The sequence below is a fragment of the Peromyscus californicus genome, unplaced genomic scaffold (assembly GCF_007827085.1).
Source record: "Peromyscus californicus insignis strain IS unplaced genomic scaffold, ASM782708v3 Scaffold_13__1_contigs__length_99412109, whole genome shotgun sequence".
NCBI lineage: Eukaryota > Metazoa > Chordata > Mammalia > Rodentia > Cricetidae > Peromyscus > Peromyscus californicus.
In genome coordinates, this window is record NW_026294424.1 from 40,526,276 (window position 1) to 40,546,602 (window position 20,327).

Genomic DNA, 20,327 nt, shown 5'->3' on the forward strand with positions numbered 1-20,327 from the left:
TTACATGTTCACGGCTAAACGTTCTTTAATTTCTGGGTATAAAGGTTTCTCATGCAGAAGTGATGTATCAAATGTCCTTTTGAGGGCTGTGGCTTGTCAGACTGTCTAAATTTGTCTGTCTCTGAATGACCAGGACCTTGCACATGATTGACATGAGCTACATCAATGCTTCTAACTTTAATGTCCAGCATGTATTCAGGATTCTCTCCAGTCTGGGCCAAGCTTGAATTTTTTATATTACAGATACTTCTTGATTCACAGTGGGGGTTATGTTCTAATAACCCTATTGTAAGTTTAAAATACCATAAGTCAAACCAATTTGTGATCCAGCTATACCATTTGTGAGTATATACCAGAGGAACGTAGGTAAACACACCACAGAGATACTTTACTGTGGCACTATTCACAATAGCAGTTATAGTATTGACACAGATGCCCACCAACAGGTGGATCAATGAAACATGATACACACACAGAAAGAGACAGACAGACAGATGGACAGACAGGCAGAATGTGTGTGTGTGTGTGTGTGTGTGTGTGTGTGTGTGTGTGTGTGTGTGTGTGTGTTTTATTCAGCTGTAAAGAAGAATGGAATTATGTTATTTGCAGGAAAGTGATGGAACTAGAGATCATATTAAGAAAAATCAGTCAGGCACAGAAAGCCAAACATTATATATTTTCTCCCACATGTGAATTTTAAAAGGGGGTGGAAATGAGCGAGAGAGGGCAATGGGAGAGGAAAAAAAGACAAATATGTGTGATTTCTCCCATATGTGAGATTTCTATGTATGACATGAAGGCACATATAAGAGAGTACTTGGGAAGAAGAAAGAGACCCGTGGAAAGAGAGAAGGATTATGGGGTAAAATGTGGTTAAAGTAAAAAGATCCACACGTACGGGACAGCCACAATGATACCCATTGTTTACATGTTAATTTACAGTTTTAATAAAAACAATCACATTTAATATGTCTAACCTTTCCACCAACTCCTCTGCATTGTCTATTGTCACATTCTCATTTAATAATGATGACAGGGTAATTGAAAGTCATGAGTAGCTCAGCTTGAGAGAGGTTAGCATTTGTCTGTTCCTTGTTCATCGTGACAGAGTAGGTACGGCAGCAAGAGGGTGAGCTGGGTGGTCACATTAAACCAGGCACGTGCTCATCAGGCTGTCTGCTTTCTCCTGTTTTACTCAGTCCAGGCCCCCAACTCATGGGATAGTACAACCCATATTAGAGTGGATTTTCACTACTCAGTTAAACTTCCCTGGAAATGTCCTCACTGGCATGCCCAGAGGAATGTCTCCTATGTGATTTTAAGTCCAATAACATTGAAAGTGAAGATTAACACTTGTTGACTTGATGCATAACACACCACTTTAAACCATAACATGCTGCCTGTAGTCCTCAAAAGATCATGACCATCTCATAATACAAAATGCACTAAATTCATCCAACAATGTCCACAATCTACTCTGAGACTCAAAGTAATATCTTAACCATGAGCTCCCTTAGAATCAAAAGCAAGTTATGTAGTCTGGTTATGTAGTTCAGCTGGTAGAGCACTTGCAGAGCATGCGTTAAGGCCTAGGTTTGATCCCTACCACAGCGTAAAACCAAGGATGGGGTAGGCATATGCCTCTAATTCCAGCACTTAGGGAATAGAGGCAGGGGAATAAGACATGAAAGCTCATCCTCAGCTACACAGTGAATTTAAGGCCAGCCTGGGCTACATAATACCCTGTCTCCAAAAAAAGAAATTGACTTACTTCTAATATAAAATGACAACATATTGAACATCCCCACTACTAAGGGAGAAAAGGGAGACAGCAAGGAGAGATCAGACCAAAGCAAGATTAAAACCCAGTAGGAGAAACAGTGAATGCCACAGCTCCATGTCTGGCATCAAGAGCACATGGTGGCATCATCTGGGCTCTGATGGGCTTGGATAACCCCATCCCTGCAGCATTGCAGATTGCAACACATGTAGACTCGCCTTTGGACCGTCTCCACTCTGCACCTGCAACTTTACTTAAGGGGCATCACAGAGTCCTGTCATCAACATCTTGAGGTTTCCGTTGACACTTGGGCTGCACCTTCACAGTTTCACAGGGTCCTCCTTGAAAGAAATCTGACACTGGCATGCACTGCCTGGTCCCAGGAACTTTTTTCCAACCTTGGTGAAAGTCTTTGAGTCCCCAGAGCTTTTGCACTTAAATACCTGGAAAACCAACACCACATAGAGGATGATGTCATTTCAAATGAGTTTGTATCCTTACATCTTGGAGCCTTCCATGACTAGGGTACCATGCTTATTGTCCCAGTGCAGAGTGAGAGGTTCCTCTTCTAACAGTTATCCCCACTGTGTCCACTCTGTCCACAGCTTTAAACCAGCTGGCTCTCTTTTTCTAGTGGTGCTGTGCATTGTCAAAGTCTTCCTGCTCCACTTCATGTCCTCCCTCACCATAAATCTGGCTATGAGCAGGGAGGGGTGGCCATGCCACACCCCATAATATATGGATGCCTTGACATTTAGTTTACTGAACAGAATAGTCATTACTTTTTAATTCAGTATCACTCAAACTTTTGGAACATGAGCAGGATTCAGATAGATTATTTGCCTGGATACAATATAAGTGGCCTCTATCCAGTTCCTGAGAGAATCTTTGCTCCTCTTTAAGACAGTATGAACCCAGACCTCGCTATTCATATTTCTTTCTGCAGTCTAGTCTTCATAATCCCCATCAGAACGCACCCATACACTCTGTGTCTACTGTAGTCCACAGCTCCAAATTCTTCCACATTTCTTCTCCACACCCAGACCAAAGACCTACAAACCACATAGTCACATAGCCATGGCTTATAATAGCTTACATTGGTGGCTTTTCTCATTTCTGTGTCCAATACCTGACAGAAGGCAATCTGAGGATTTATTTTGGCACATTTTTTTATGAATATGGTCCAATATGGTAGGAACGTGAGGTGACTGGTCACACTGCACTGGCAGTCAGGAAGCAGAAAGATGTGAACACTGCTGCTTACCGGGCGTCCTGTTTCTTTCTCTTTTGAGACACCCTCACAGGCACACCCAGAGGTGATTCAGAAATAGTAAGATTGACAATTAAGATTAACCATCACAGTATTGTCACAGAGGGATGTTTCTATTAGATCTTCTAAAGAGAATAGACTCTTCCTCAGTAATAAAAATGATCAACTAATACATCACCATGAAAACATCATCAAGGAAACCTGTGTCAGTATTTCTAAATTAAGTCCAAGGTTTTTGCCACAAAAACCCATTTCCTTTATGAAGTGCTGAAACAAGCCATGAAAAATGAAAGCTTATTGTATGGAAAGTGAGATTAAGACACAGACACCTCCAAGATATGGACAGTATGAAACCTGCAGTTCTTCTTAGCAAGGTTATGCAACACATCCAAACATCATAAATACATGGGACTTGTACTTATAAATTGCATGTACACAAAATTTGTTTCTTTTTTGTTGTTGTTGTTGTTGTTTCTCTGTGTAGCTTTGTGCCTTTCCTGGAACTCACTTGGCTGGCCTCGAACTCACAGAGATCCGCCTGCCTCTGCCTCCCGAGTGCTGGGATTAAAGGCGTGCACCACCACCGCCCGGCAATTTGTTTCTTTATCAACACATCTAATTTGATAAAGGTCAACACTGGGGCAGGTCCTAGCCTCTGTGAGTATCTACCATCCTATTGGAATGCACACTGCTTTCCCTCTGTGTCTATGTGGGATCAGTTTCAGAGCACATTCATCTCCTGTTAGTACCTGGCCCACATCAAAGTCAGAAGAGAGAATAGGGTGTCTCCTATTCATCAGCACAACCAGTTAGCTAGCAAGGGATTCGGTGTGTGCTGCTCTAGCAAGAATAGGCTCTGTCTGCCACCCAGGATTACCAGGATAGAATTCATGGGTTTCAGTTCCATTTTGAAGCTGCAGGATTTCAAGTAACTTGCTAACCACTAAGTGCTAGTTTAGAAAATCTAGTGACCAAAAAAATGTCTTATAACTGAATTGGCAAGATAAATTCTGCATGAATAAAAAGTTGAATGATTGTTTAAAAAAATACATAATTATAGAAAAAGAAAAACCCTCTCACCGCATATCACCAACTATGCCATCAGAGTGGCAAGCAAACTTCTGAATAGCACAGGAATCTATCACAGACAAGCATGGGTTCAGGGATGATCTGTCTATGTTGCATTAATGATGGACCACTTTTTCAGGATTTTGCAGCTTAGTCACAAAATACATCCTATAAACCACAGCACGCCATTGTCTAAGCAGAAGCATCTTTTGTGCATATATTAACAGTGGTGTATTTTGTAATCCATGGTAGTCTAGGTTTGATGAAATGAGGTCAAGCCGTCCAAGAAAAACCAATTATTGTATATGCATTTCTTCCTGGGAGGAAATATCAGAGAGTAGAAAGGCTACCTGTCTGAAGGTTGTGGTAATCTCTTCTGCAGCAAGTAATTAAAAATTAAAGGTTGCAAGTACCCTAGAAGGCAGCCCCTGCCTCTGGAAGCCCAAGGTGAAGAGCTGATGAACTGTGAGTATAGGAATCCTGGCTTTGACAGTCTACAGGATGTGATGTGATGAGGGGCACAGGCTGCAGCAGCTACGTGGAAACACTCAGGATGCTTCTTCACCATGGAAACACTCAGGATGCTTCTTCACTGTGGTTTGATATTTTTCTACTACAGACCATCTCACGCCTCCTCTCCTCTGTCTTGTGAGTTTTACAGAAGACAAAAATATATCTTACAAAGCCCATGTAACTCCTTCCTCTGCCTGATGGCCACCCTTGTCTGTAGCTGTATTTGGAAAGGGCGGTAAGTTGTTTATCATTTCCACTGAAGACATCTCCTTATTAAATGAGACCATCCCTTAAAAATGACATGGTTCAGCTAGGACCACACTTTTGCTGAGTATCACGGGAACTGAAAAGCTGTACTGTTCCTAAGTACACTACAATGTCCCACTTGGCTATGATAATGTTTAATTCATTTGATATCTTGACTGATTTCACACATATATTAGGAATTTCATATTATAGTCACACTAATATTTTTAAATCTCCTTGTAATGCCATGACAAATAGGAGAAAATAGATTTTTTTGCCACAGACTTTCTTTAAATGAAATTAAAAACAGACTTCTGCTAGCTTATATTATTCTCTGTGTCTCTCATGTACATGTGCATACACACACACACACACACACACACACACACACACACACACACACACAGACGGAGAGAGGGAGAGAGGGAGAGAGAGAGAGAGAGAGAGAGAGAGAGAGAGAGAGAGAGAGAGCAAAGTAATATTCTCCTGTCGAGCTAAAACCATCTTATTTTGATATATAAACACATATCACATAATTTGTATCTTTAATCAACACATCTAATTTGGCTAATGCACATGGGTGATTGGGTGTCTATGTGCTAATAACAGTGTCTGAATGCTAATGGCTGGGAAAAGCTAAGTGCCCGAGACTAGACTTGGATTAACGATGAGCATTTGCCTCATGGCTTTCCTAGAAGAACTGTTTGATTTCACCTCCATTTAACCTTGACATTTATAAAGAAAATCTAAAGGTTTCATAAATAGGAATCCAGCTTTAACACAAAGCCAAATGCCAAAAGCCCTACACATATTGCCCTATGGGGGAAATATTTGAAGCCAAACAAGAGCATCTTCTTTAAATGCTTGGCGCTTTGACCTTACCGCAGAAAGATGGCCCAAAAATTAATGAATCCAAAAGAACTCCCAATAGTGGAGGGTGTATGTGTGTGTTCAATTGCTTGTGAAAATACACAAGGACCTCTGGTTTTAAAGAAATGATAATGCCACATTTACATAGTTCTGTATGAATATGTAATTCCTTTTTCAAATGATTTGAGTTGCTGTATACAGTATATTCTTACTCAACTCTGGGCTCCAAAGCCACAAATCTCCGTCCCAAAGACTCAAAAAAATCTCATAGCAATAGGGTCTTCCCCTCAAGTTCCTACCTCACACTTCCAACATTGAACTTGAAAGAATCAAGCTGGAACTCACCTAGACGCCTCCAACCTGAGGACTAGCTTTCATAGTATCTGAAGGTGCTGTGCAAGATGCCAGGGGAGAAAAGCAATCAATGGCCCTTCCCAGCTGTGGTACCTATGGAACCACAACTATGACCAGCCCAGCAAGATATTATTACCAAGGGTTGTTGGAAGTGACCACTAGTCAGGTAATCAGACTTCAGGCTCACTCAACAGGGCGGAATTCATGCCTGGTGCTGGAAACCTAGCCAACTACCTATGACTGGAGAGATCATAACTCCGAGACAGTAACCTACTACTGCCGCTTTCATGAATCAGTATAATTCCAAACATAATTCTAAATACTTAACCTGGTAGCCATAGCTCAGCTAAGTATAGCTCTCATCCCTCATCAAAGAGGTTTTTTGTTTGTTTTTTTTTTCACAGCAGATGGAGACCATCACATAAATCATATAAATCTACAACTGTTCAAAATGCAGAGAACAACTAACCTGGGTGTGCCCAGACCCATTCAATACACCTAAGGCTCAGGGAATAACACAGAAGATGGAGCGGAAAGATTGCAAGAGCCAGAGGACCAGGAAATCTTCTGTGAGGTAGTGTCTTCTACATGTGACAGGAAGCTGCACACATGAAATTTTAACAATATGGTCACCTAAACAAGATGTGCACAATAATACCAGCTGGCACACCAAAGTAGATGGGGAAAAAATCTCACAGATCTTCACACCTAGGTGAAGACCTAACAGCTTCTAAGAGAGGAAGAGTCAGTCTCCTCCAGGGATGAGCTCCAGGTAGGTTACCCAACCCAAAGTCCTCAGCCCCAAACACGTGCACACATGAGCAACACTAAATGGACTCAACAGGTTATGGGCAGATTTAGGTGCATGTGAAAATAATAATTAATTAAAGAATAGGCCTGGAATTGTCAGGGGTATGGTAAGAGTTAGAATGGGATGTGAAATAAATAAATAGATAGATAGATAGATAGATAGATAGATAGATAGATAGATAGATAGATAGATAGATAAATAAATAAATTTATTAAAAGAAGAAAGAGAGAGAGAGAAAAAGAAACAAACAAACAAACCAAGAGAAAGGAGAATGGGAAGAGAGTGGGGTGGAAATGATGTAAATACCGTATTCCTATATGAAATTCTTAAATTTTTAAATTTTAAAAAATTAATTTAAAAAGTCTCATAGCAGAAAAACTATTTCAATTTGATTATCTCATTCTTCCCTGAATTTATCAGACAAAAGAGACACTTTTCTCAGCAACAATACTTCAGTAAAGTTGATTGAATAAAAAGATAAGCAGAGGACAAATTGAAACCCACAGAGCCTGAGGTTAGCTCTGCTTTAATTGCCTGTAAATCTCAGAGTGAGTCATGTGCTTATGGTTCATGCTTTTCAGTAAATGAAAAGGTGGGGCTCCATGAACTCCAGGACCTCTCCAGACTCATAAATTAAAAATCTACAAACATGAAAACGAGGGCTAGAAGGAAATATTGGACACCACCCAAAGGCCCTGGACTTAAAAAGGTGGGAAGGGTGGCTATTCTCCATGAAAGCAAAAAAAAAAGCAGCAAGACTTTCAATCCCATTAAAGACCTCCAAACAGCCTGAACCTGTGAGCTCAGCTGCAAAGCTAAGGCCTCATCAACAGAAATCAGTTCAGATCTGGAAGATAAGACCCAGCAAAATAAAAGTCAAGAAACAAACAAACAAACAAACAAACAAAACCCAGTTAGGCGAGCATGATGAGAACCAGTCCTATATGGAATGAAATAAGGTCCAAAGAAGTGTTAGAACGAAATGTGGTTCAGGGGTAAGACCAAGAACAGAGCTATGCACAGGACAGCTTAGTGTATAAGTAACTTCCTATGGAGTGCTCAGCCGTAAGTGGGGCATTTTATCACAACCTGGGCCTCTGAGGCTTAGAGACCATCAAGGAATAGGGAGTATAAAGATTATACGAGACATAGGTTTTAGCGAGGACCAGGGCCAAACGGAGTCTTATGAACAAGACAGGATCAATGCATTCATGAATCTACAGAAGCTATGGCTGCCTGCACAAGTGAAGCCAGACACAACATCGTGGAGGAAAGAGGGGCTCAGAAACACTACTCCTAGCAGAGGATCTACTGGCGGTTGACAGCTACTAGGGGAAGTGAAGTCAATTTTCCTTAAGGTTCTAACCCCCTGGTAGGTTAACCATGTTCCAGTGGATGACTGGACATTCATGAGTACAAGGGCAGAACAAATTGGACTTAGTAGGTTATTTTTTTAAAGGGGATAAGAGGTTGGCAGGTGTTTGGAGGAGGGGATGGATCCAGAGAGAATTAAGGGAAGTAGCAAGTAAAATGATCAAAAGTTGTTGCTGTATATATGTATGAAATTCTCCAATAATTTTAAATAGTATATTGTATATAATATGTATATTCAATACTATATATATTATAAATACTTTTAAATCTATATAAATGTATATGTACTAATATAAAAAAGAAAGAACAGAGTCATGGTACCCAACATTCTGCAAACACAGTCACCTGGACCAAAGAAGCCATAATATACTGTATAAAAATTTTAAATAAACACAAATAAATAAAGTGGTTGAATGTGATCAGTTTCCCAGCCCAGAATCCCTAAGGGTACCCACATCTCCAGTCTGTGAAAAGAAGTGGGGCTATGGTGGCTGAATTCTCAGGGCACCAATGAAGATGCCTGGCCTCCGACATTTCCAGAGTTTAAAGTGGGGTCAGGAGCTAACTTGGCTTAGGGAAATGCAGAAATATGGGTTGCAAGACCTGAGCAGGTTAAAAGCTAAGATTCCAGGACCAAGGGAAGGGGCAACAGGCTTCCCGTGTTATTTTATTGTGCACACATCCTTTGAAATATTTATGATCATAATACACACCTAAACCATGTGCAGACTGTACAGTCATACTAATGACTTATGTATGTTATAAACTATGCACAAAACAAAACAGAAACATTTAGCCAATGAGATAAACATGTATAAACCTCTGAGATTGTGTCACTCCTGAAATGATGAGCCCACAGCTCTGGAGGCCACTGTATCCGAAGTCCAGCTCACAGCAAGGAAAGATGGGACGCAACAGAAAGGGAATCAGTAGAATGATTGGCAGGAAGCAAGACTGGGAGCTCTCTTTGGGCACTGTAGTGTGTGCCTTGGACTGGCTTCAAGAACTGAAAAGGGACAGGCAGGGAGGGCCTGAAAGACTGCTTATTTGTAAAAAGCCCCTTTATTAAAGATGTATAAGAAAAATGTGCCTTCACCTGGGAAAAAAGACACTAAAATTAAAAAAATGATTTTCTAAAAGTTGGGCTAGACTTTCAGTCTGCTCAGTATTGTCCCATCTGCTTCCTCATAGACGGTGTTGCTGTTTGGTCCTTGAATATCCCCCCAAGGTCCATGTGTTTGCTGATTGGTTCCCAGAATGTGGCCACTGAGATTTGAACTGTTAAAGTATGGTTTGGGGGGGTTGCTGGGGAGGTGACTCAGCTGTTAAAGCTTTGAAGACTGGAGTTGAGTTGGATCCTAAGAAACTCGCATAAGTGCTGAGTGGGCATGGCATCTCCCTGCCCCAACCTCACCCTCACCCTGTAATTCCATAGTCACAGCAAGCTGGCTCGATAGACTAGCCATTTCAGTTGTCCTGGATTTGATTGAGAGGCCAGACCTCAATAAGTAAGATGGAAGAGTTTTTGAGGTTGATTACTAACTTCAACCACAGGCCTCCAGTGCGCATACATACACATACATATATGCTCACACATATGCAAAAAATATCATACACCTGCACACCACACACACACACACACACACACACACACACACACACACACACAACTGGGACCTGGTGGGAGGTCTTTAGATTATCTTTGCTTATGCTTGAAGAGAATTGTGCAACCTCAGCCCCTTCTTCTTTCTCTTTTGTATCCCAGCTATGAGGCAATCAGTCTCTTTCTACCACATGCGCTCAAGGCAGAATCAAAGGATGGGGAAGAGAAGCCTGTCTAGAGAAGCTTGCCACCAGGAAACTGGCCGTACAGAGAGCAGCCTCAGCAAGGAATCCTGCTGCTAAAGTGTCCTGACCCAGAGAGTGCTGCATGTGGAGGCCAAGGAACCCAACCAGGGCTGCCCTGGGGATGCTCCTCCATGGTACTACGATCTTGCTAGTTAAGCATTCACTTTGCCCTGCACAGAGCGCTCCACCCAATCAGAGCTGCTGTTCCTATCTTAGAGAGAATGAGTGAAGGTTCCTGTTGCCATGATTGCAATTATTATCACAAATATAATCAAGCACTAATGAGAAATCAGAGGTGGTAGGATAATGAAGGGCAATTGCATATTATGAAACATTGAGTTAATTTGAAAGTATATGGTACAAAAATATTAATAAAGCCCCCAAGTTATGCACAAAATTCAAAATTATGCAATTTCGAAAAGGTTGTTTAATTCATCAGGAATTGTTTATTCTCTATGCTGTTATGCAAAGTGGGTTATAGGCTGTGTTTACACACTCTCACTTCAGCCGGTAAACAGAAATACCCACTATCAGAAATACTATTGTCAGATCTGTGAGGAAATTAATCCTAATTACCTCGGTTTTGAATTATGTAAATTCTTCAAAATCTATTTCTTGCATAAATAGTTTTCTCTGCAGAAGAGATCAGGGGAGGCATTTCAGGAACCAACAGTAACAGTCGCAAATACATTGAGGGGACAAAGAGGTAAAGGAGGGAGAAAATGAAAGAAGGAAGGAAGTTTGAAATACTCAAGAAACGTGGGAAGCTCAGCGGACAGGAAGCCAGTAACTGCCAGATGCTAGTGTTTCATTCAGTCTCCGGCCATGGTGAAGTTTTCATACATCACTAGTGAAATGGGCAAAACAAAGACAATGATAAGCTAGGGCATAGAGAATTTGTACGTTTTCAAATGTCCTTGACTATCAAAACATGCTCTCCACAACCTGCTGACATTAAAGTCGTTTATGGGCTGGAAATGCTGACAATGGCTGGTGATGGATGACAGGTAGGATCAGCTTGGTTTTGATTTTACTTATGGGGGCACACATGTGTGTGCACCCTCACAGGCTATACCATGTGTGCGGAGCTAGACTGTTACATGAGTCAGTTCTCACTGTCAACCCCGTGGGTCCTGGGGATCAAACTCAAGTCCTCAGTCTTGGTAGTAACCATAGTTACCCACTGAGCTATCTTACCAGCCCAGGAATAGGGCTTTATTAGTTTCTTCTTTCAACAAAACGAAATTTGATGATCATAGACAGGTCTGTAGTTTGTTTTTCAGAGATATCATTGCTTCATAATATGAAGGTACACTGAACCACGGCCCCATGGGAAAAAAGCTTAATCAAACAGGATACCAGATCAAACACACTGAGAATAACTCTAGATGTTGATTTTTTTAATATTTAAATGCACATCAATAATTAAGAGAAAATGACTACAACATTAGCAGTATGTGTGTGTTTCAGCGACTGAGGAAAGACAAATGAAACAAAAATCGTAACAAATACAACAAAGAGCAGAAAAGGAACAGAAACCAGAAAAAAAATAGCAGCCATCATGGGTCCAAATGTGTCGTTAACTGTAACAAAAACATCTGGTTTATAGCCATCATACAGAAACTCACAAACGGGTGATGATATGCTAACTAAAATAAATAAGAATACCTATGTCCTGCTTATAAGAAGCATGTTAAAGTGAGACAAGAAGTTAAAAATAAGGTATCGCAGGCATGTCTGAGTAACTACACTGTAATTGTTGTTGCTGCTGCTGCTACTGCTGCTGCTGCTGCTGCTGCTGGGCAAATGCTAGCAACCATTGCCTGCCTACCCTCCTTCAGAGAAAAGCATTCCAATATTAATTTCAGATCTTAAATTTTTTGATGATGTGGGACAGAAAAGAAACACAAGAAATTTTTTGTGATGTTAAAAGTAAAATCCACGAAGCACGTATAGTCATGCAAAATAGTTTCAAAATGCATAAGGCTATAAAGTTATTAGACAGCAGGTCCAGGTGGGAGTCATTCACCGGCATAGTAGAATTGTTTGTGTGAAAGACATTTCTTCAAAAATGATTGCCGTTTTCTATGGAAGTAGGAACCTGGATTTTAGTGCTAACAAACTTAACTAAGCACTTACATCAAGAGGGTATACAAACAGAGATTAGATATTTTTAAAGACTCATGAGAGGTTTAAAATACCGGTCAGATTGAAATATCTCATCTCCTAAAAAAATTCTCACACAATCCAATGACTCTTGAAATTTACAGCAGAAGATAATGTGCCAGCCCATACTATAACAACTCAGATTCTCAGGAGGTCTTTCACAGTTACTTCTAAGTAAAGGCAAAAATTAAAATTAAAAGTACAGGCCTGTCCAAAAGCAACATTGATAATGGCATTATATAACACAATCTTTGAGATGTGGCCTCAGTGATATTCAGAGATCTTTAATGTGACTAATAGTTTTAAGTTCTCTATTACCCAACTCAAGTAATAAACATGAAGGTATTAATATATAAAATAATTAATGGAATGTAAAACAAACTGTGACATAAAATAGGACACAAAATAATCTGAGTTCCTGTTCTCGTTTTCCTCTGTTGAGGTGATGAAACACTCTGACTTGGGGAGGAAAAGGTTTGTTTCATCTTAAACTTCTAGGTCACAGGTCATTAGGGCAGTCAGGGCAAGAGCTCAAGGCAGGAAGCTGAAGACAGGACTGCTTGTTATTGTGTACAGCATTACCTCCACCATGGAACTCTCCTCCAGGAGACTCTCCACCAGGAACTCACTCACAGCCAAGGAAGGGTAGGGGGGGATCATGGATGGAGGACACTGCTTGCTAACCGCCTTGCCCACCAACTTCCTGATATAAGTCAGGGCCACCTGCCCAGGGATGGTGCTGCTCCCAGTTGCCTGGACCTTCCTTCATCAATTAAGACCATCAAGACCATGTCCCACATACATGTCCACAGACAGACCTGATAAAGACAATTACTCAACTGATACTCTTTGCAAGTGATTTTGAGATGTCAAGTTAACAGTTAATGCTAACTAGGACACTGACTAAAAATAAAAACTGGCCCTTTAGATTTAAAAAAAAACAATAGTAATAAATTGATTATACTTGATTGACTATAAATATAAATAGATTAGCAAGTTTTATCGTGTAATAAAAAGATTTGTACAACAAAACTAAAACTAAGCTTTTGGGAGAAAGACTATGAGCCTACCTAGAGATGCTCACTGATTAAAATAATGATAGTTGCATCTAGAGCCAGACTACCCGGGTTTGAATAAAATATAAAATCGAGTAGGTTAATAATTAAGGGAGAAATTGGGAAGGCAGTCAAAGATCTAAGAGGAAAAACTAGCATCAGGCCCAGTATTATACAATTGTTTTCTTTTTTTTTTTGGTTTTTCGAGACAGGGTTTCTCTGTGCAGCTTTGTGCCTTTCCTGGGACTCACTTGGTAGCCCAGGCTGGCCTTGAACTCACAGAGATCCGCCTGCCTCTGCCTCCCGAGTGCTGGGATTAAAGGCGTGCGCCACCACCGCCCAGTTACAATTGTTTTCTTAGAAAAAAATGTGAAAGGTATTTTAGAGGATGGAGAAACATTGAGTGTTTAATTCATTCTGTCGCACTATCATAGAATCCTCTCTACTAAAATAAATTTTAAAAGTACACACAATTATAAACACATACACACACTTAGACAAGCCACTAGAACTGTGAGCCAAAACAAACCTTCCATCTTTTAAAGTTGTCCTTGGTATTTTGTTACAGCAACAGAAAGCTGACACATCCTTCTGCAACTTACTTTTTCCTTTCACAGTTTGACTCAGAGATCGCCTATGTCAATGTGTGAATGAATCTTATTTCATTTAAGAGATGAGTGACTGCCTATCACATAACTGTGAAAATCAGGGTGTTCTCCTAAATTTCCTTTTGATGAATATGAAAGTGGTATAGTTGATTGGGGGTGGGGGGAGTCATAACTTTCTACCTTTCCCAACACACATACAATGTGATAACACAATTTCTTGCACAGGAAGAGGTGGACAAAAAAGTACAGTATGTAATTAAAGGGCTAATTTATTCCTCCTATCTCTTTAGCATGGCTTAAAGTGAGCCTCCCTTCCTAGGGGTGGCCCCTTGTCCAGGTGATTAAACCCAGACCAACTGGAAGGTTAGGCCTCCACCCAGACCGGAGATTCTATTCTTTTGACCAGAGGAGTTCTTTCCTAATGAGCCTCTATCAATACTCTAACACTAAGGACCATTTAGGTACTGCTCACACACCTCTCTGTTGGAAGGTGGGAGACAATCATGTTCATTTTTGAGTGTGGCGTTTGCTGTGTGACCTGGCACACTTGAATCCTTTTGGATCCTAGGGTCCTTATCTACAAATTAAGGATGTTCAAACCTCCTAGCTGGAGAGACAATAAACAGAAAAAAATATGCTGTTAGCTAGAACACATATAAATGTAAGACAGTGTACAAGAAACCCTACACACTTTTGAAAGAGAGTCCGGACTCATGTAGGTAAAGTATGTCAATAGCATCCAGCCTTCCTCTACTTTGTTAGCATCTGTTCTTATTTGATTGGAAGCAGCAATTAGGCCACAATCATGAGAAATCAAAATGGCTTTATGGATTTGAGTTTTTAACAAAACCTACATTTTCATAGTTTCTTTTTTAACTTGGCTTAAATTGCCTTTCCTGAAATCAATATGCTGCAATTAGGAGAAAAAGGACAACGGCATTTTTAGGATCAATAACAAATGACTTGATTCTTATCTAGGCAAGACACATCCAGATTAACTCTTGAGAGCTGAGGGAAGTCATCCTCAGTGCTTGGGCTCACCCAAGATTTGCTCTGGTTTCTCAAGGCCCAGCTTATTGTTACCTTGTGGATGCAGGGACAAAGAGAAAAGGAAGAGACAGGGGAAGAAGGGAGAGGAGGGGGAGGGGAAGGAAAAGAGGAAAAAGGTCCAGAGAACACCATGCAGTGGAGTCAGTCAGAGGCAGGTGCATGCCCCAGCTTAACCTTTGACTAGGTCTGTGATCTACAGCAAATCACTCTGCCTCCTTAATACTTTGATAAATGATTATGAGAAAATACTGTAGCATAATAGACTGGCATTTGGGATTTTTCTAAATTATATGTATCTTAGGTCAGTGCTAAGGACTGAATGTGCCCTCTAAAGACTCTGGTTAGAAATTTAATACCCAAGGCGGCCATTGCAGTGGTGAGAGGTAGGGCTTGCTGAGATATGAATGATGGCTCCTTTTAAAAGGCTAAGTTCATTCTCTCTCTCTCTCTCTCTCTCTCTCTCTCTCTCTCTCTCTCTGTCTCTCTATCTATCTATCTATCTATCTATCTATCTATCTATCTATCTATCTGTGTGTATCTGTCTGTCTGTGTCCTTTCTGTCCTTTCATCCATAAGATAACAACACCATGAATGCCCTCATCAATTCTATGCAAGCTCCATATCTTTGACTTCCCAGCCTCCAGGAATATGAGCCAAATTTTTCTGTTTATTATAAACTAGCCAGGTTCGTGTATTCTGTTATAGGAGCACAAAATGGACAAAGATAGTGAGGCCATTGGGCCAGCATTGAGAGCTACCACAGAACAGGTTCGGAAATGAATGCTGGGTATTGAAATTTCAGTTTTTCATAAAACATCACTTATGTGATGATGACAAATATAGGATTGGACAAGGAGAGAAGTTTCACAGGCATGCAGTCATGAAGAGACCCCAGTCGATCCCACAGGAAACTGGAGGCTGGAATGATACCCTCGGAGTTGTCTGGAATTGAGGTAAAGTACTTGTCCTTTGCTCATTCAAGTGTCAGTCACTGGATATAGGCCATCCCCATAAGTTAGAATAAGCTTAGGGGAGGCAGAACTCTTTAATGAAAATTCCTCAGACCTATTAGCTCAACACTGGCCAAAAGCCAGAGGGTGAGTCCCAGGGTAGGTAAGGCAAACATTAATTGTAATAAAGAGAGTTAGGACATTAAATTGCAAAAGCCACAGAAGTTCCTCCTTGACATTCAATGCCTATTTTCAGGGTCTAAAAATACTTCACAGGGTATAGTATGTGCTTACCAAATATTAGTTAAATGAATAAAAGATGCTTCATAATGATTAGCTACTGTTATTAGTGAGCCCCTCCTGAAGATATTCTTTTGTTTGGTTTATTTTACCTGTTGAATAGCAGTTTCCTCTGAGTTGAAATATTCCATCCTAGAGGGATGCTCATTAAGATTCAGAAAGTTCTAAAGACAGGCTCCTCAAGACTCAAAAAGTAACTTATTTGTCTCAAGAAGTCCCTGAAACTGACCATAAGTCAAGGCCCTTCCCTCCCCAAGGTTATATAAGTAGTGAAGACTGCTGAGGAGACTCAAGCTAGCCAAGGTGAGACTCTCTGACCTGTTATGCTGTTAGCAGAGAGCTCAGAGGTTTCAGCTTGCCTGAGTTTTCAGGCATGCTGGGGTAGCTTTTTGGTGATACAGCTACCTCCAAGTCATCTCTGTTTCTGCCCCTCATCCATGCTCCTATAATTAATCCCAATACACTCATTGGTTCACCAACTCTCTTTACTTTGATCTGTTGTTGGTTCTCTGTCCAGGAAAAGTAGATATTTGAATTGCTTCTTCCCAAGAAAAATGTCACACAACACTACCTTATACCCAGACCATGTGTATATTTAATTATAAATGTTCCTGCCCTTCCACAAAACATAAAGAACCTCACAATGTTATATTCTCAGATAATGTTAGTTACTCTTCAGCTGGAAGGGACATTGTAGACTGAATCATGCTCTCCCTGAATCTCCTGTGTTGGAGTCCTATCACCTAGTAGTTCAGAATGGATGTTATTCATTGACAGGCTCTTAAAAGAAACCACTAGAACACAATGGCACCCCAATCAAATCTGATTGATACTCTATTTAAAGAGGATGTAGCAGAGAGATGCCAAGGATGTAAACACACGGAGAAATGACCAAGTGAGGACACCCCAAGAGAGTGGCCATCTGAAACCAAGGAGAGAGGTCTCAAAAGAAAGCAAAGTTATTGACAGCTTGACTTTGAACTTTTAGCCTTTATAACTATGACAAGTCAATGTCTGTTGTTTAAGCCAACCAGTTCATGGTAATTTTCATGACATCTCTAAAAACTGAATACAAAGAATCTTCAGGGCATTGTAGACAGGGAAAAGCCAAATTAAAATTCCATCTTTCCAGAGAGGAGGAGGGATAATGCCAGTGTTAATATATTGGACCTTGGGAATAAACACTTGGGCTAAGAATGGTGGCATTTTCTCCATGAATAGCTTTCTAATGTATTAATTATTTCTGTCACTGTGACCAAGTACTGGATAAGAAGCACCTTGAGGGGCTGGAGAGATGGCTCAGCGGTTAAGAGCACTGACTACTCTTCCAGAGGTCCTGAGTTCAATTCCCAGCAACTACATGGTGGCTCACAACCACCTGTAATGAGATCTGGTGCCATCTTCTGGCCTACAAGGACACATGCAGACAGAATACTGTATACATGATAAATAAATGAAGAAGAAGAAGAAGAAGAAGAAGGAGGAGGAGGAGGAGGAGGAGGAGGAGGAGGAGGAGGAGGAGGAAGAGGAAGAGGAAGAGGAAGAACCGTTAGTGACTGCTAGTGTAGAATAAGCACTTGCTCCACAGAAAAATAAGGCATATTCTGTTCTGAACCAATCGTAAGTGACCACATTCCAGGAATATGGATGTAGGTTATCCCAAATGACCTGTTACACTGTGGAAACAGTTACATGAGGTTTTATAGTCACAGAATAAAAGAAAGTTATAAATTAATGCATTCATCAGATTCATTGGTTGGGACATCAGGTAGGTGGTAACAGCAAAACAGGGATTTGTCTGCTGTTGGTTTTAGATGTTCTCTGATGACAGACCTAGCCCTTGGATTGGTGAGTCAGTTAGGTCAATACATTCCAGAGATTGTACCTAATAGTTCAAAGGCTGTTGGGTCAGATGCAGAGGTGGGTGATCAGGGAATACTAAAGTGAAAAGGGTAGCTCAAGACAATTTCAGCTCTAGATTTACAACACAGCCCAACTCTCCACAATCACGGACGTTCTAATCAGACAGTCAGCCTGCAGAAACTTTATCATAGGTGTGTCTGTTTAAGGAAACTTCAGTTAACGGAGGATTTACTTCAGCTCAAGGTTTAAAATGAGTCAATCAGTCCACTGTGGTGAAGAAGGTATGGAAAAGTTCCTGGAAGCTTCATGATAGTGGGAGCATATGGAGGCTTGATCTCACAAGAAGCAGAGAGACTGGAATGAGAGGCAATGCTGGACTATACTTAAGGTTCTTCTCCCAGCAACTCACTTTTTCCAGCTTTGCCTCACGCCTGAAGTTTCCACAACCTCCCAAAACAGAACCATTAGCTAAGTCCCAAGTTCAAATCCGTGAGCCTGTGGCGGATATTTCACCTCTGAACTGCAGCATCTATCCTGCCTTCTACTGGTACTAGCTTAAGCCCCTACCCACTATAGCTCTATAGGAAGCCTAATCCTTCCAATATCCATCACATTCAGAATCACTCAATCACGACTAGCTCTCCTTCAGACTACAAATTTCATGACGTCGAGAGTCACCCAACTAGGGGCCAAAACTAAACTAGAGTGAATACCTGCACATAGACCAATTATTTACAACAGTCATTCTCTCTGTCGCTCCAGCTCAGTCCTGAGTGGTCTGTATCTATAATTCACCAGTTACTCAGATTTTTGAAAATCACCTCTGCTTTATACCCTCAGGGCTGAGCACAGATCCCAACAAAGAGTAGACAGTTAATAAATATTTATTGATTTGTGGATTGGCTGCTTATGTCTCAGAATAATAAAGGGGAAAATTGATTTTCCGCACACAACTAAGCAAATCTTTGCCAAATACTTCCATATACCGGGCCATGTCTAGGTGCTAGGCAAGAAGTATGAGTGAATATCATCCCGTGACCTTAATCAACTAATAGTGATTGTCTAAAAAGAATGAGTAGACAATGTAAAGTTTCTGGGACCCTGAGGGAAAGGGGTTACTATCTGAAGGACAAATTTTCTTGTCAACATTCAAATGTCCATGCAACCTAGACAGTGGCAAAATGCCTGGGATAGATGGCACTTGACACTTAAGCACGAGAGCATGGGCTCCAGACATCAGGTAAAAGCAGAATTTGTCCTTGCTCATATCTGACTTTTCATAGGACTTTGACCTGCAGATACTAGGGACCAATCAACCAGGGACGCTGGAAGATCTGTACCATTCTGAATCACTTATAGAGTTAAAACGTTCATACTTCATAGAAGTTACACTCCACAAATAGTCTAACCAATTTGAGCAAAACGTCAAGTTGATACCAAAAGAGCTCAGAGAACAAATCCAGTTGCCTTGGTGATGAAGCCCCTTCCCAGTCTTTGTTACTATGATATTTTTAAAGCCAATGGAAAATTTAAAAAGCATGGGAATAAAGCAATATTAGTCTAAATTAGGGAAAGGTCTCAGGAGAAGTTGGGGAGGGGATGTTCAAGGACAGAAGATGGGATCCTGAGGAGGTAAGTTTGGATGGCAGATGATAGCGACTTATAGACCTGTGAGTGTGAGAACATCTTCAATTCCACTGACCAGGAGAATAAGAAAAATATTTGCAAACACAGTGTTCCCTTGAGGGGTCAAATATTTGCTTGAGTTTTATTTTCTGCACTGATGGAATTCCTACCTCCCCCTAAGTAGGGAAATCTAAGAGCTCCTCAACATAGAAAATGGATTTCAGACTTCATTAGGACCAGAATGTTCTCACTAGCTAACATTGTCTTCTCCTCACTAATAAAAAGATTGTTATCTTTAAGACTGCTTTCTAAGCTTACTATTTTCATGTAATATTAAAAAAAAAACTAAAACCAGAGCAAACTCTACGTTATATGTTTCTTCCAAACATTTTTGTAATCAAATCTCTACTCTCTCTGGAATGCCTTTTTCCTCGTCCCTTAACTTGTTCTTTCTTTTATAAAGCTAATGACAGCATTCTGGAACATGTCAAGATGCAATGACAGCGTTCATGGGAAAATAGTATGAGCCACAAATGCTGTATTTTATCCCCTGAAGTCGTCTGCATTGCTCCAGA